General features: G+C 39.5%; 6 non-coding genes across 6 annotated transcripts; all 6 read right to left on the reverse strand.

The window, feature by feature from the left end:
- Positions 1-967: 967 nt before the first annotated feature.
- LOC147703493 (Nuclear RNase P) lies at positions 968-1273 on the reverse strand. Its single transcript, XR_015298596.1, has one exon.
- A 2416-nt stretch (positions 1274-3689) lies between these two features.
- Positions 3690-3995, reverse strand: LOC147703494 (Nuclear RNase P). The gene has a single exon (XR_015298599.1).
- Positions 3996-6415: 2420 nt separating this feature from the next.
- On the reverse strand, positions 6416-6721 carry LOC147703495 (Nuclear RNase P). The gene has a single exon (XR_015298586.1).
- Positions 6722-9141: 2420 nt separating this feature from the next.
- LOC147703496 (Nuclear RNase P) lies at positions 9142-9447 on the reverse strand. Its single transcript, XR_015298572.1, has one exon.
- A 2420-nt stretch (positions 9448-11867) lies between these two features.
- On the reverse strand, positions 11868-12173 carry LOC147703497 (Nuclear RNase P). Its single transcript, XR_015298569.1, has one exon.
- A 2419-nt stretch (positions 12174-14592) lies between these two features.
- Positions 14593-14898, reverse strand: LOC147703498 (Nuclear RNase P). The gene has a single exon (XR_015298550.1).
- Between the last annotated feature and the right edge of the window lie 1572 nt (positions 14899-16470).

A 16470-nucleotide genomic window follows, 5' to 3' on the forward strand; every position in this document is an offset into this window, starting at 1 on the left:
CTGTTATTGCTGCATCCTAGCTCCATATTCCAAACTGTATATATTGTGAACCTGATACCCTCCATATCCAGTTGCATTGTGCCATTGATGCTCTCACTGCTTACCTTTCTTTAGACCTGGTTGTTGGTCCATGACTTGTCACTCTGCAGGATACTTTGATAATTGGCTGGATATGTACTTATGTACAGTTCTGAGTTTTTAAAGAAGTTAGTGGCTGACCGGCTATACCAAATCTTATGAGATAAATAATGGGGAGCTCATCTTGAAAGTTGGAGAAAATACTACACATGTTAAGTCTCATGCCTAATAGAGGTGGAAACTGTTGTCTGAATAGTCCCTGATGTCAAGAATTTAGAAGTGAATGCCAGGAAATATGTTTGAAATACTAATAGACAATTGAAACAGAATTTAGCATTTTTTGTAGAAAGGGAAAAAAAGATGTTTTAAACTTACAAAATTCTGTTTATAGTGCGTTATTGCACATGGTAAATAAGCAAACATGTCCTAAAATGGAGGGCGATTGTCTGAATTGTTGCCAAATGTTCAGTTTTGTGAAAAAGTTCCTTTTATTTTGGATGCGACTCAGAAAAAAAGGTTGAAAGAAAGACTTTATTATGATTGACACAGTACATTTCAGGCACACTAAACATATGTTCTGTAGTATTTTGATTGATCTCTGCATTGACAGTGTTTGAAATTGACGTATATGCTGTGTATTACAGGATGGATACACAATCAATGTCCAGTGCATTGATGAAGTGAGTGGAAAATTGTCTGAATTTTGGTGAAGAATATATCCTGGAAAAAGCTACGAAAGCATGCTGTTGAGATCATTATGATATGAGATCTATTCAGTGTTTCTGTTTGATGACAACAAAGTAGTACTGGAAGAAAAGCACTGTTGGTCATTTTTTCTTAGCACTTACAGTATAGTGTGTGATGCATATTCAATTTAGGAAAAAATATGAGCAGATGAAGAGTAGTCTGAATTGGGTAATGAGACATTGTCTCATCTCAACCATTGCACTCAGCCAAGCCAACCACAAGCCACTTTCAATACCAGAAGAACAGCATCAGCTGACTGGGAATCAGAAACGTGCCCCAGCACAACCTCTTTTGCAGCAGCTGCCAGCCAGAGGTTTCTGGTTGCTTGTTCTCCTTGCTGAGGAGATCCCTGCTAGGAAGGTGACTAGCTCTTGTCTAAGACCTTTCCAAAGGTGAGGGAGTAACATATGCACTCAGCCAGTGACCTCTATGTTGAGCTTCCTCTGCTCTAATACTCAAACTCATCATTGCAGTATATATATGTTAGTTTTCAAGTTACTCACACTCATAGGGTGAGCATGACGGGAATTTGATTCATCTCGTTTGCAGCACTACTGTCACTGTAGCCATAAAAACATGATGCAAAATAGCACAAAAAAGCAACACTTTGATTGAAAATGTTAGTCTCTCTCACACAAGGATCAATGCTCATTTGCATATTGCATCATTCACATTCAGCCTCATTTACATGCAAATCTGAAGAGTGGTTCACATTTAATGCTAATGGATAGGCAGAGATTAGTAGTCTAGCTTCAGGAAATATCTCTCAAGATAAATTCTTGATGATATTTTGCACTTATTAAAAGAAGAGCCAGATCACAGTAACTTCAATTGCAGTATGTCTACTATTTGATAGTATATTAAAAAGGTACTTGGATGATTTCTTTAAATTTGTTAGCAGTTGTGAAACTGCTTACCATCATTTCTCTGATTTTCTGTTTACTCTAAGCAAATTACCAGCTAGATTTTTGAATTGATGAAAACCATGGGGACGGCAGCCAGGCTAAATCTTGGTGTTTCTTTACAGGGTAATGTTATGTCCTTGGTACATTGTGATCTGCTCGGCATGCCCTTGGTTCTTTAGGGGGTCATGACCGCAGTGCTTTTATAGACTAGAGCGGGAGTGGGGCATCAGTGCAGCAATGTCTTCTGCTCAGGCTAAATCACGGAAGACTCAGAAGTTGACAAGTAGGCAGATGGCCATTTAACTACCCTCCACAGCACTGTAAACTGTCAGAAGAATTCCACATGCATGAGCATTGACCTTTCAATTAAAGTACTCTTCAGCTCTGTCCTAGACGCCTTAAAAATAGGTTCATTCAAAGATCTGTTTAGCTTCCCATTACTTCTTCTTCTCTAATTACGGTGCCTTTCCATCTCCACCCGACGAATTAAGACTCAGTAGAAATGCTGCCCTGGTATAGAGATTCTATTCTCAATTAATCGCACATCGTCAGACTCAGGAGAATCACCACCTGCTGTCATTCATTTTTATTTCATTCCAGCTCCAATTAATGCAACTAAAGATTTAACTCTGCTTCTGTTTATATTCAACATTCCTACTGCCACCAAATCTCCATTAGTTAGAGCTTTTCCTGCCCCTCCATGACTATATTTTTTTGACCTGCTTGTAAAATTCCTCCTTTAGCTGCTATTCACGGAGAACTTCTTAATTCTCTTTTGGACTATTATTCGTCACTGTCCTCCTGGACGTTTGCCAGTTTTCTGCATTGGTCTCTTCTTCCGTTGTGCTTTGGATACTGCTCTGAGGTGAATATCTATTCCTTTGAGATTTGCATTACAAATGCTATAAAACATGAAAATACAGACATTCTAAATCCTTTCTCACTTAGGACTTCTACTTGCCCCATAAAATCTTCCAACTCTTTGATATTTGAAGCCTTTTATTGCTGCATCCTAGCTCCATATTCCAAACTGTATATATTGTGAACCTGATACCCTCCATATCCAGTTGCATTGTGCCATTGATGCTCTCACTGCTTACCTTTCTTCAGACGTGGTTTTTGGTCCATGACGTGAGAGTGTCCAGGATACTTTGATAATTGGCTGGATATGTTCTTATGTACAGTTCTGAGTTGTTAAAGAAGTTAGTGGCTGACCGGCTATACCAAATCTTATGAAATAAATAATGGGGAGCTCATCTTGAAAGTTGGAGAAAATACTACACATGTTAAGTCTCATGCCTAATAGAGGTGGAAACTGTTGTCTGAATAGTCCCTGATGTCAAGAATTTAGAAGTGAATGCCAGGAAATATGTTTGAAATACTAATAGACAATTGAAACAGAATTTAGCATTTTTTGTAGAAAGGGAAAAATAGATGTTTTAAACTTACAAAATTCAGTTTATAGTGCGTTATTGCACATGGTCAATAAGCAAACATGTCCTAAAATGGAGGGCGATTGAATTGTTGCCAAATGTTCAGTTTTGTGAAAAAGTTCCTTTTATTTTGGATGCAACTCAGAAAAAAAGGTTGAAAGAAAGACTTTATTATGATTGACACAGTACATTTCAGGCACACTAAACATGTGTTCTGTAGTATTTTGATTGATATCTGCATTGACAGTGTTTGAAATTGACGTATATGCTGTGTATTACAGGATGGATACACAATCAATGCCCAGTGCATTGATGAAGTGAGTGGAAAATTGTCTGAATTTTGGTGAAGAATATATCTTGGAAAAAGCTACGAAAGCATGCTGTTGAGATCATTATGATATGAGATCTATTCAGTGTTTCTGTTTGATGACAACAAAGTAGTACTGGAAGAAAAGCACTGTTGGTCATTTTTTCTTAGCACTTACAGTATAGTGTGTGATGCATATTCAATTTAGGAAAAAATATGAGCAGATGAAGAGTAGTCTGAATTGGGTAATGAGACATTGTCTCATCTCAACCATTGCACTCAGCCAAGCCAACCACAAGCCACTTTCAATACCAGGAGAACAGCATCAGCTGACTGGGAATCAGAAACGTGCCCCAGCACAACCTCTTTTGCAGCAGCTGCCAGCCAGAGGTTTCTGGTTGCTTGTTCTCCTTGCTGAGGAGATCCCTGCTAGGAAGGTGACTAGCTCTTGTCTAAGACCTTTCCAAAGGTGAGGGAGTAACATATGCACTCAGCCAGTGACCTCTATGTTGAGCTTCCTCTGCTCTAACGCTCAAACTCATCAGTGCAGTATATATATGTTAGTTTTCAAGTTACTCACACTCATAGGGTGAGCATGACGGGAATTTGATTCATCTCGTTTGCAGCACTACTGTCACTGTAGCCATAAAAACATGATGCAAAATAGCACAAAAAAGCAACACTTTGATTGAAAATGTTAGTCTCTCTCACACAAGGATCAATGCTCATTTGCATATTGCATCATTCACATTCAGCCTCATTTACATGCAAATCTGAAGAGTGGTTCACATTTAATGCTAATGGATAGGCAGAGATTAGTAGTCTAGCTTCAGGAAATATCTCTCAAGATAAATTCTTGATGATATTCTGCACTTCTTAAAAGAAGAGCCAGATCACAGTAACTTCAATTGCAGTATGTCTACTATTTGATAGTATATTAAAAAGGTACTTGGATGATTTCTTTAAATTTGTTAGCAGTTGTGAAACTGCTTACCATCATTTTTCTGATTTTCTGTTTACTCTAAGCAAATTACCAGCTAGATTTTTGAATTGATGAAAACCATGGGGACGGCAGCCAGGCTAAATCTTGGTGTTTCTTTACAGGGTAATGTTATGTCCATGGTACATTGTGATCTGCTCGGCATGCCCTTGGTTCTTTAGGGGGTCATGACCGCAGTGCTTTTATAGACTAGAGCGGGAGTGGGGCATCAGTGCAGCAATGTCTTCTGCTCAGGCTAAATCACGGAAGACTCAGAAGTTGACAAGTAGGCAGATGGCCAATTAACTACCTTCCACAACACTGTAAATAGTCAGAAGAATTCCACATGCATGAGCATTGACCTTTCAATTAAAGTACACTTCAGCTCTGTCCTAGAAGCCTTAAAAATAGGTTCATTCAAAGATCTGTTTAGCTTCCCATTACTTCTTCTTCTCTAAATACGGTGCCTTTCCATCTCCACCCGACAAATTAAGACTCAGAAGAAATGCTGCCCTGGTATAGAGATTCTATTCTCAATTAATCGCACATCGTCAGACTCAGGAGAATCACCACCTGCTGTCATTCATTTATATTTCATTTCAGCTCCAATTAATGCAACTAAAGATTTAACTTTGCTTATGTTTATATTCAACATTCCTAATGCCACCAAATCTCCATTAGTTAGAGCTTTTCCTGCCCCTCCATGACTATCTTTTTTTGACCTGCTTGTAAAATTCCTCCTTTAGCTGCTATTCACGGAGAACTTCTTAATTCTCTTTTGGACTATTATTCGTCACTGTCCTCCTGGACGTTTTCCAGTTTTCTGCATTGGTCTCATTTTCCATTGTGCTTTGGATACTGCTCTGAGGTGAATATCTATTCCATTGAGATTTGCATTACAAATGCTGTAAAACATGAAAATACAGACATTCTAAATCCTTTCTCGTTTAGGACTTCTAATTGCCTCATAAAATCTTCCAACTCTTTGCTATTTGAAGCCTGTTATTGCTGCATCCTAGCTCCATATTCCAAACTCTATATATTGTGAACCTGATACCCTCCATATCCAGTTGCATTGTGCCATTGATGCTCTCACTGCTTACCTTTCTTTAGACCTGGTTGTTGGTCCATGACTTGTCAATCTGCAGGATACTTTGATAATTGGCTGGATATGTACTTATGTACAGTTCTGAGTTTTTAAAGAAGTTAGTGGCTGACCGGCAATACCAAATCTTATGAGATAAATAATGGGGAGCTCATCTTGAAAGTTGGAGAAAATACTACACATGTTAAGTCTCATGCCTAATAGAGGTGGAAACTGTTGTCTGAATAGTCCCTGATGTCAAGAATTTAGAAGTGAATGCCAGGAAATATATTTGAAATACTAATAGACAATTGAAACAGAATTTAGCAATTTTTGTAGAAAGGGAAAAATAGATGTTTTAAACTTACAAAATTCAGTTTATAGTGCGTTATTGCACATGGTCAATAAGCAAACATGTCCTAAAATGGAGGGCGATTGTCTGAATTGTTGCCAAATGTTAAGTTTTGTGAAAAAGTTCCTTTTATTTTGGATGCAACTCAGAAAAAAAGGTTGAAAGAAAGACTTTATTATGATTGACACAGTACATTTCAGGCACACTAAACATATGTTCTGTAGTATTTTGATTGATCTCTGCATTGACAGTGTTTGAAATTGACGTATATGCTGTGTATTACAGGATGGATACACAATCAATGTCCAGTGCATTGATGAAGTGAGTGGAAAATTGTCTGAATTTTGGTGAAGAATATATCCTGGAAAAAGCTACGAAAGCATGCTGTTGAGATCATTATGATATGAGATCTATTCAGTGTTTCTTTTTGATGACAACAAAGTAGTACTGGAAGAAAAGCACTGTTGGTCATTTTTTCTTAGCACTTACAGTATAGTGTGTGATGCATATTCAATTTAGGAAAAAATATGAGCAGATGAAGAGTAGTCTGAATTGGGTAATGAGACATTGTCTCATCTCAACCATTGCACTCAGCCAAGCCAACCACAAGCCACTTTCAATACCAGGAGAACAGCATCAGCTGACTGGGAATCAGAAACTTGGCCCAGCACAACCTCTTTTGCAGCAGCTGCCAGCCACAGGTTTCTGGTTGCTTGTTCTCCTTGCTCAGGAGATCCCTGCTAGGAAGGTGACTAGCTCTTGTCTCAGACCTTTCCTAAGGTGAGGTAGTAACAAATGCACTCAGCCAGTGACCTCTATGTTGAGCTTCCTCTGCTCTAATGCTCAAACTCATCAATGCAGTATATATATGTTAGTTTTCAAGTTACTTACACTCATAGGGTGAGCATGACGGGAATTTGATTCATCTCGTTTGCAGCACTACTGTCACTGTAGCCATAAAAACATGATGCAAAATAGCACAAAAAAGCAACACTTTGATTGAAAATGTTAGTCTCTCTCACACAAGGATCAATGCTCATTTGCATATTGCATCATTCAAATTCAGCCTCATTTAGATGCAAATCTGAAGAGTGGTTCACATTTAATGCTAATGGATAGGCAGAGATTAGTAGTCTAGCTTCAGGAAATATCTCTCAAGATAAATTCTTGATGATATTTTGCACTTATTAAAAGAAGAGTCAGATCACAGTAACTTCAATTGAAGTATGTCTACTATTTGATAGTATATTAAAAAGGTACTTGGATGATTTCTTTAAATTTGTTAGCAGTTGTGAAACTGCTTACCATCATTTCTCTGATTTTCTGTTTACGCTAAGCAAATTACCAGCTATATTTTTGAATTGATGAAAACCATGGGGACGGCAGCCAGGCTAAATCTTGGTGTTTCTTTACAGGGTAATGTTTTGTCCTTGGTACATTGTGATCTGCTCGGCATGCCCCTGGTTCTTTAGGGGGTGATGACCGCAGTGCTTTTATAGACTAGAGCGGGAGTGAGGCATCAGTGCAGCAATGTCTTCTGCTCAGGCTAAATCACGGAAGACTCAGAAGTTGACAAGTAGGCAGATGGCCATTTAACTACCCTCCACAGCACTGTAAACTGTCAGAAGAATTCCACATGCATGAGCATTGACCTTTCAATTAAAGTACTCTTCAGCTCTGTCCTAGACCCCTTAAAAATAGGTTCATTCAAAGATCTGTTTAGTTTCCCATTACTTCTTCTTCTCTAATTACGGTGCCTTTCCATCTCCACCCGACAAATTAAGACTCAGTAGAAATGCTGCCCTGGTATAGAGATTCTATTCTCAATTAATCGCACATCGTCAGACTCAGGAGAATCACCACCTGCTGTCATTCATTTTTATTTCATTCCAGCTCCAATTAATGCAACTAAAGAATTAACTTTGCTTATGTTTATATTCAACATTCCTAATGCCACCAAATCTCCATTAGTTAGAGCTTTTCCTGCCCCTCCATGACTATATTTTTTTGACCTGCTTGTAAAATTCCTCCTTTAGCTGTTATTCACGGAGAACTTCTTAATTCTCTTTTGGACTATTATTCGTCACTGTCCTCCTGGACGTTTGCCAGTTTTCTGCATTGGTCTCTTCTTCCGTTGTGCTTTGGATACTACTCTGAGGTGAATATCTATTCCTTTGAGATTTGCATTACAAATGCTGTAAAACATGAAAATACAGACATTCTAAATCCTTTCTCACTTAGGACTTCTACTTGCCCCATAAAATCTTCCAACTCTTTGATATTTGAAGCCTTTTATTGCTGCATCCTAGCTCCATATTCCAAACTGTATATATTGTGAACCTGATACCCTCCATATCCAGCTGCAATGTGCCATTGATGCTCTCACTGCTTACCTTTCTTCAGACGTGGTTGTTGGTCCATGACTTGACAGTCTCCAGGATACGTTGATAATTGGCTGGATATGTTCTTATGTACAGTTCTGAGTTCTTAAAGAAGTTAGTGGCTGACCGGCTATACCAAATCTTATGAAATAAATAATGGGGAGCTCATCTTGAAAGTTCGAGAAAATACTACACATGTTAAGTCTCATGCCTAATAGAGGTGGAAACTGTTGTCTGAATAGTCCCTGATGTCAAGAATTTAGAAGTGAATGCCAGGAAATATGTTTGAAATACTAATAGACAATTGAAACAGAATTTGGCATTTTTTGTAGAAAGGGAAAAATAGATGTTTTAAACTTACAAAATTCAGTTTATAGTGCGTTATTGCACATGGTCAATAAGCAAACATGTCCTAAAACGGAGGGCGATTGTCTGAATTGTTGCCAAATGTTCAGTTTTGTGAAAAAGTTCCTTTTATTTTGGATGCGACTCAGAAAAAAAGGTTGAAAGAAAGACTTTATTATGATTGACACAGTACATTTCAGGCACACTAAACATATGTTCTGTAGTATTTTGATTGATCTCTGCATTGACAGTGTTTGAAATTGACGTATATGCTGTGTTTTACAGGATGGATACACAATCAATGTCCAGTGCATTGATGAAGTGAGTGGAACATTGTCTGAATTTTGGTGAAGAATATATCCTGGAAAAAGCTACAAAAGCATGCTGTTGAGATCATTATGATATGAGATTTATTCAGTGTTTCTGTTTGATGACAACAAAGTAGTACTGGAAGAAAAGCACTGTTGGTCATTTTTTCTTAGCACTTACAGTATAGTGTGTGATGCATATTCAATTTAGGAAAAAATATGAGCAGATGAAGAGTAGTCTGAATTGGGTAATGAGACATTGTCTCATCTCAACCATTGCACTCAGCCAAGCCAACCTCAAGCCACTTTCAATACGAGGAGAACAGCATCAGCTGACTGGGAATCAGAAACTTGGCCCAGCACAACCTCTTTTGCAGCAGCTGCCAGCCACAGGTTTCTGGTTGCTTGTTCTCCTTGCTCAGGAGATCCCTGCTAGGAAGGTGACTAGCTCTTGTCTCAGACCTTTCCAAAGGTGAGGGAGTAACAAATGCACTCAGCCAGTGACCTCTATGTTGAGCTTCCTCTGCTCTAATGCTCAAACTCATCAATGCAGTATATATATGTTAGTTTTCAAGTTACTCACACTCTTAGGGTGAGCATGACGGGAATTTGATTCATCTCGTTTGCAGCACTACTGTCACTGTAGCCATAAAAACATGATGCAAAATAGCACAGAAAAGCAACACTTTGATTGAAAATGTTAGTCTCTCTCACACAAGGATCAATGCTCATTTGCATATTGCATCATTCACATTCAGCCTCATTTACATGCAAATCTGAAGAGTGGTTCACATTTAATGCTAATGGATAGGCGGAGATTGGTAGTCTAGCTTCAGGAAATATCTCTCAAGATAAATTCTTGATGATATTTTGCACTTATTAAAAGAAAAGCCAGATCACAGTAACTTCAATTGAAGTATGTCTACTATTTGATAGTATATTAAAAACGTACTTAGATGATTTCTTTAAATTTGTTAGCAGTTGTGAAACTGCTTACCATCATTTCTCTGATTTTCTGTTTACTCTAAGCAAATTACCAGCTATATTCTTGAATTGATGAAAACCATGGGGACGGCAGCCAGGCTAAATCTTGGTGTTTATTTACAGGGTTTTGTTATGTCCTTGGTACATTGTGATCTGCTTGGCATGCCCTTGGTTCTTTAGGGGGTCATGACCACAGTGCTTTTATAGACTAGAGTGGGAGTGGGGCATCAGTGCAGCAATGTCTTCTGCTCAGGCTAAATCACGGAAGACTCAGAAGTTGACAAGTAGGCAGATGGCCATTTAACTACCCTCCACAGCACTGTAAACTGTCAGAAGAATTCCACATGCATGAGCATTGACCTTTCAATTAAAGTACACTTCAGCTCTGTCCTAGACCCCTTAAAAATAGGTTCATTCAAAGATCTGTTTAGCTTCCCATTACTTCTTCTTCTCTAATTACGGTGCCTTTCCATCTCCACCCGACAAATTAAGACTCAGTAGAAATGCTGCCCTGGTATAGAGATTCTATTCTCAATTAATCGCACATCGTCAGACTCAGGAGAATCACCACCTGCTGTCATTCATTTTTATTTTATTCCAGCTCCAATTAATGCAACTAAAGAATTAACTTTGCTTATGTTTATATTCAACATTCCTAATGCCACCAAATCTCCATTAGTTAGAGCTTTTCCTGCCCCTCCATGACTATATTTTTTTGACCTGCTTGTAAAATTCCTCCTTTAGCTGCTATTCACGGAGAACTTCTTAATTCTCTTTTGGACTAGTATTCGTCACTGTCCTCCTGGACGTTTGCCAGTTTTCTGCATTGGTCTCTTCTTCCGTTGTGCTTTGGATACTACTCTGAGGTGAATATCTATTCCTTTGAGATTTGCATTACAAATGCTGTAAAACATGAAAATACAGACATTCTAAATCCTTTCTCACTTAGGACTTCTACTTGCCCCATAAAATCTTCCAACTCTTTGATATTTGAAGCCTTTCATTGCTGCATCCTAGCTCCATATTCCAAACTGTATATATTGTGAACCTGATACCCTCCATATCCAGTTGCATTGTGCCATTGATGCTCTCACTGCTTACCTTTCTTCAGACGTGGTTGTTGGTCCATGACTTGACAGTCTCCAGGATACTTTGATAATTGGCTGGATATGTTCTTATGTACAGTTCTGAGTTCTTAAAGAAGTTAGTGGCTGACCGGCTATACCAAATCCTATGAAATAAATAATGGGGAGCTCATCTTGAAAGTTGGAGAAAATACTACACATGTTAAGTCTCATGCCTAATAGAGGTGGAAACTGTTGTCTGAATAGTCCCTGATGTCAAGAATTTAGAAGTGAATGCCAGGAAATATGTTTGAAATACTAATAGACAATTGAAACAGAATTTAGCATTTTTTGTAGAAAGGGAAAAATAGATGTTTTAAACTTACAAAATTCAGGTTATAGTGCGTTATTGCACATGGTCAATAAGCAAACATGTCCTAAAATGGAGGGCGATTGTCTGAATTGTTGCCAAATGTTCAGTTTTGTGAAAAAGTTCCTTTTATTTTGGATGCAACTCAGAAAAAAAGGTTGAAAGAAAGACTTTATTATGATTGACACAGTACATTTCAGGCACACTAAACATGTGTTCTGTAGTATTTTGATTGATATCTGCATTGACAGTGTTTGAAATTGACGTATATGCTGTGTATTACAGGATGGATACACAATCAATGTCCAGTGCATTGATGAAGTGAGTGGAAAATTGTCTGAATTTTGGTGAAGAATATATCTTGGAAAAAGCTACGAAAGCATGCTGTTGAGATCATTATGATATGAGATCTATTCAGTGTTTCTGTTTGATGACAACAAAGTAGTACTGGAAGAAAAGCACTGTTAGTCATTTTTTCTCAGCACTTGCAGTATAGTGTGTGATGCATATTCAATTTAGGAAAAAATATGAGCAGATGAAGAGTAGTCTGAATTGGGTAATGAGACATTGTCTCATCTCAACCATTGCACTCAGCCAAGCCAACCTCAAGCCACTTTCAATACCAGGAGAACAGCATCAGCTGACTGGGAATCAGAAACTTGGCCCAGCACAACCTCTTTTGCAGCAGCTGCCAGCCACAGGTTTCTGGTTGCTTGTTCTCCTTGCTCAGGAGATCCCTGCTAGGAAGGTGACTAGCTCTTGTCTCAGACCTTTCCAAAGGTGAGGGAGTAACAAATGCACTCAGCCAGTGACCTCTATGTTGAGCTTCCTCTGCTCTAATGCTCAAACTCATCAATGCAGTATATATATGTTAGTTTTCAAGTTACTCACACTCTTAGGGTGAGCATGACGGGAATTTGATTCATCTCGTTTGCAGCACTACTGTCACTGTAGCCATAAAAACATGATGCAAAATAGCACAGAAAAGCAACACTTTGATTGAAAATGTTAGTCTCTCTCACACAAGGATCAATGCTCATTTGCATATTGCATCATTCACATTCAGCCTCATTTACATGCAAATCTGAAGAGTGGTTCACATTTAATGCTAATGGATAGGCGGAGATTAGTAGTCTAGCTTCAGGAAATATCTCTCAAGATAAATTCTTGATGATATTTTGCACTTATTAAAAGAAAAGCCAGATCACAGTAACTTCAATTGAAGTATGTCTACTATTTGATAGTATATTAAAAACGTACTTAGATGATTTCTTTAAATTTGTTAGCAGTTGTGAAACTGCTTACCATCATTTCTCTGATTTTCTGTTTACTCTAAGCAAATTACCAGCTATATTCTTGAATTGATGAAAACCATGGGGACGGCAGCCAGGCTAAATCTTGGTGTTTATTTACAGGGTTTTGTTATGTCCTTGGTACATTGTGATCTGCTTGGCATGCCCTTGGTTCTTTAGGGGGTCATGACCACAGTGCTTTTATAGACTAGAGTGGGAGTGGGGCATCAGTGCAGCAATGTCTTCTGCTCAGGCTAAATCACGGAAGACTCAGAAGTTGACAAGTAGGCAGATGGCCATTTAACTACCCTCCACAGCACTGTAAACTGTCAGAAGAATTCCACATGCATGAGCATTGACCTTTCAATTAAAGTACACTTCAGCTCTGTCCTAGACCCCTTAAAAATAGGTTCATTCAAAGATCTGTTTAGCTTCCCATTACTTCTTCTTCTCTAATTACGGTGCCTTTCCATCTCCACCCGACAAATTAAGACTCAGTAGAAATGCTGCCCTGGTATAGAGATTCTATTCTGAATTAATCGCACATCGTCAGACTCAGGAGAATCACCACCTGCTGTCATTCATTTTTATTTTATTCCAGCTCCAATTAATGCAACTAAAGAGTTAACTTTGCTTATGTTTATATTCAACATTCCTAATGCCACCAAATCTCCATTAGTTAGAGCTTTTCCTGCCCCTCCATGACTATATTTTTTTGACCTGCTTGTAAAATTCCTCCTTTAGCTGCTATTCACGGAGAACTTCTTAATTCTCTTTTGGACTAGTATTGGTCACTGTCCTCCTGGATGTTTGCCAGTTTTCTGCATTGGTCTCTTCTTCCGTTGTGCTTTGGATACTACTCTGAGGTGAATATCTATTCCTTTGAGATTTGCATTACAAATGCTGTAAAACATGAAAATACAGACATTCTAAATCCTTTCTCACTTAGGACTTCTACTTGCCCCATAAAATCTTCCAACTCTTTGATATTTGAAGCCTTTCATTGCTGCATCCTAGCTCCATATTCCAAACTGTATATATTGTGAACCTGATACCCTCCATATCCAGTTGCATTGTGCCATTGATGCTCTCACTGCTTACCTTTCTTCAGACGTGGTTGTTGGTCCATGACTTGACAGTCTCCAGGATACTTTGATAATTGGCTGGATATGTTCTTATGTACAGTTCTGAGTTCTTAAAGAAGTTAGTGGCTGACCGGCTATACCAAATCTTATGAAATAAATAATGGGGAGCTCATCTTGAAAGTTGGAGAAAATACTACACATGTTAAGTCTCATGCCTAATAGAGGTGGAAACTGTTGTCTGAATAGTCCCTGATGTCAAGAATTTAGAAGTGAATGCCAGGAAATATGTTTGAAATACTAATAGACAATTGAAACAGAATTTAGCATTTTTTGTAGAAAGGGAAAAATAGATGTTTTAAACTTACAAAATTCAGTTTATAGTGCGTTATTGCACATGGTCAATAAGCAAACATGTCCTAAAATGGAGGGCGATGTCTGAATTGTTGCCAAATGTTCAGTTTTGTGAAAAACTTCCTTTTATTTTGGATGCAACTCAGAAAAAAAGGTTGAAAGAAAGACTTTATTATGATTGACACAGTACATTTCAGGCACACTAAACATGTGTTCTGTAGTATTTTGATTGATATCTGCATTGACAGTGTTTGAAATTGACGTATATGCTGTGTATTACAGGATGGATACACAATCAATGTCCAGTGCATTGATGAAGTGAGTGGAAAATTGTCTGAATTTTGGTGAAGAATATATCTTGGAAAAAGCTACGAAAGCATGCTGTTGAGATCATTATGATATGAGATCTATTCAGTGTTTCTGTTTGATGACAACAAAGTAGTACTGGAAGAAAAGCACTGTTAGTCATTTTTTCTCAGCACTTACAGTATAGTGTGTGATGCATATTCAATTTAGGAAAAAATATGAGCAGATGAAGAGTAGTCTGAATTGGGTAATGAGACATTGTCTCATCTCAACCATTGCACTCAGCCAAGCCAACCACAAGCCACTTTCAATACCAGGAGAACAGCATCAGCTGACTGGGAATCAGAAACTTGGCCCAGCACAACCTCTTTTGCAGCAGCTGCCAGCCACAGGTTTCTGGTTGCTTGTTCTCCTTGCTCAGGAGATCCCTGTTAGGAAGGGGACTAGCTCTTGTCTCAGACCTTTCCAAAGGTGAGGGAGTAACAAATGCACTCAGCCAGTGACCTCTATGTTGAGCTTCCTCTGCTCTAATGCTCAAACTCATCAGTGCAGTATATATATGTTAGTTTTCAAGTTACTCACACTCATAGGGTGAGCATGACGGGAATTTGATTCATCTCGTTTGCAGCACTACTGTCACTGTAGCCATAAAAACATGATGCAAAATAGCACAAAAAAGCAACACTTTGATTGAAAATGTTAGTCTCTCTCACACAAGGATCAATGCTCATTTGCATATTGCATCCATCACATTCAGCCTCATTTACATGCAAATCTGAAGAGTGGTTCACATTTAATGCTAATGGATAGGCAGTGATTAGTAGTCTAGCTTCAGGAAATATCTCTCAAGATAAATTATTGATGATATGTGGCACTTATTAAAAGAAGAGCCAGATCACAGTAACTTCAATTGAAGTATGTCTACTATTTGATAGTATATTGAAAAGGTACTTAGATGGGGGCGTGGCTAGCGGCCGAACATGGCGGCAGCATAGAGGACTAGCTCCAGCAGGGAAGCGGCCTCTCCATCTATCCGCACGTTAATCCGTGGCTAAATCTTACCTCAGACGGAGGCACCGAACGCCCGAGACCGGGGGGAACTGGCGGCAAGTACCCGGACAAGAATCGAGGGCCGGATGACGGAGTTATCGTCGAGTGCTGATTCGATCGAAGCACAGGCCTACCTCCGGGGAGTCCAGTGGCGAGTGAAGCCGACTGGAAGTGCAGTCTGATCGGCTACCACAGACAGGAAGTGATCGGTACTGGGGAACCACCCCGAGCGACGGCCAGCGAGCGGGGTCCCTGTCTAGGGACGGAACATTTGCCATAACTGAAAGTAGCTCGTTGAAGGAGGTGCCCGAGAATCTTCAGAAACACCATAGGGATAGTATTCTGCCAGGAAGGCGCTGACCATTTGCTCCGTTAAGATCATCGGGGCGTTTACCCCATTGCTGCGGGAGCTTCTCTTTGAACTAGACTGAGGGCCGCGCTGTAGCGGTGGTTGCTCCTGGTGCTCCCTCACTCCGATGAACTGTATAATTTCCGTGATCGAACTGTGGCCGGGAAGGGTGTTAAAGGCGGTACGACTCAGACTCGCATCGAACGATACACAAACGACAAAACCGCTTCCCCTCCGGCGGATGGAAGCCACTCCTCCACGAAAGCAGGCGAAACTGTGGGGACGAAGAAGGCGACGCTGGATGATGTTATGAAGGCCCTCTCACAGGTTCAAACGACGGTGGGTTCCATCTCGACCGAAATCACCCTCATCCGGAGGGATCTTCACAAGATGGCCGAGAAAGTAGATTCATTGGAACTGGTTACAAAATCGCTGGTTGAGGATGTCTCGGAACTGCAGACGGCCATGGAGGCGGTAATGGCGGAGAACAAAATCCTAAAATATAAGCTGGACGACCAAGAAGGCCGCTCCAGGCGGAACAATGTACGCATTCTTGGTGTTCCGGAGTCGGAGGGCACAAGAGCGATGGATCTGTACGTGGAAGACCTCATTAAAACCCACCTTCAACCTAAAGGACTGTCGGCCTTCTTTTCAGTCGAGAGGGCACATAGAGTCCCGGGAGGTCAGCCTAAGCCAGGGG

Source organism: Lissotriton vulgaris, chromosome 7 (assembly GCF_964263255.1).
Source record: "Lissotriton vulgaris chromosome 7, aLisVul1.2, whole genome shotgun sequence".
Taxonomy (NCBI): domain Eukaryota; kingdom Metazoa; phylum Chordata; class Amphibia; order Caudata; family Salamandridae; genus Lissotriton; species Lissotriton vulgaris.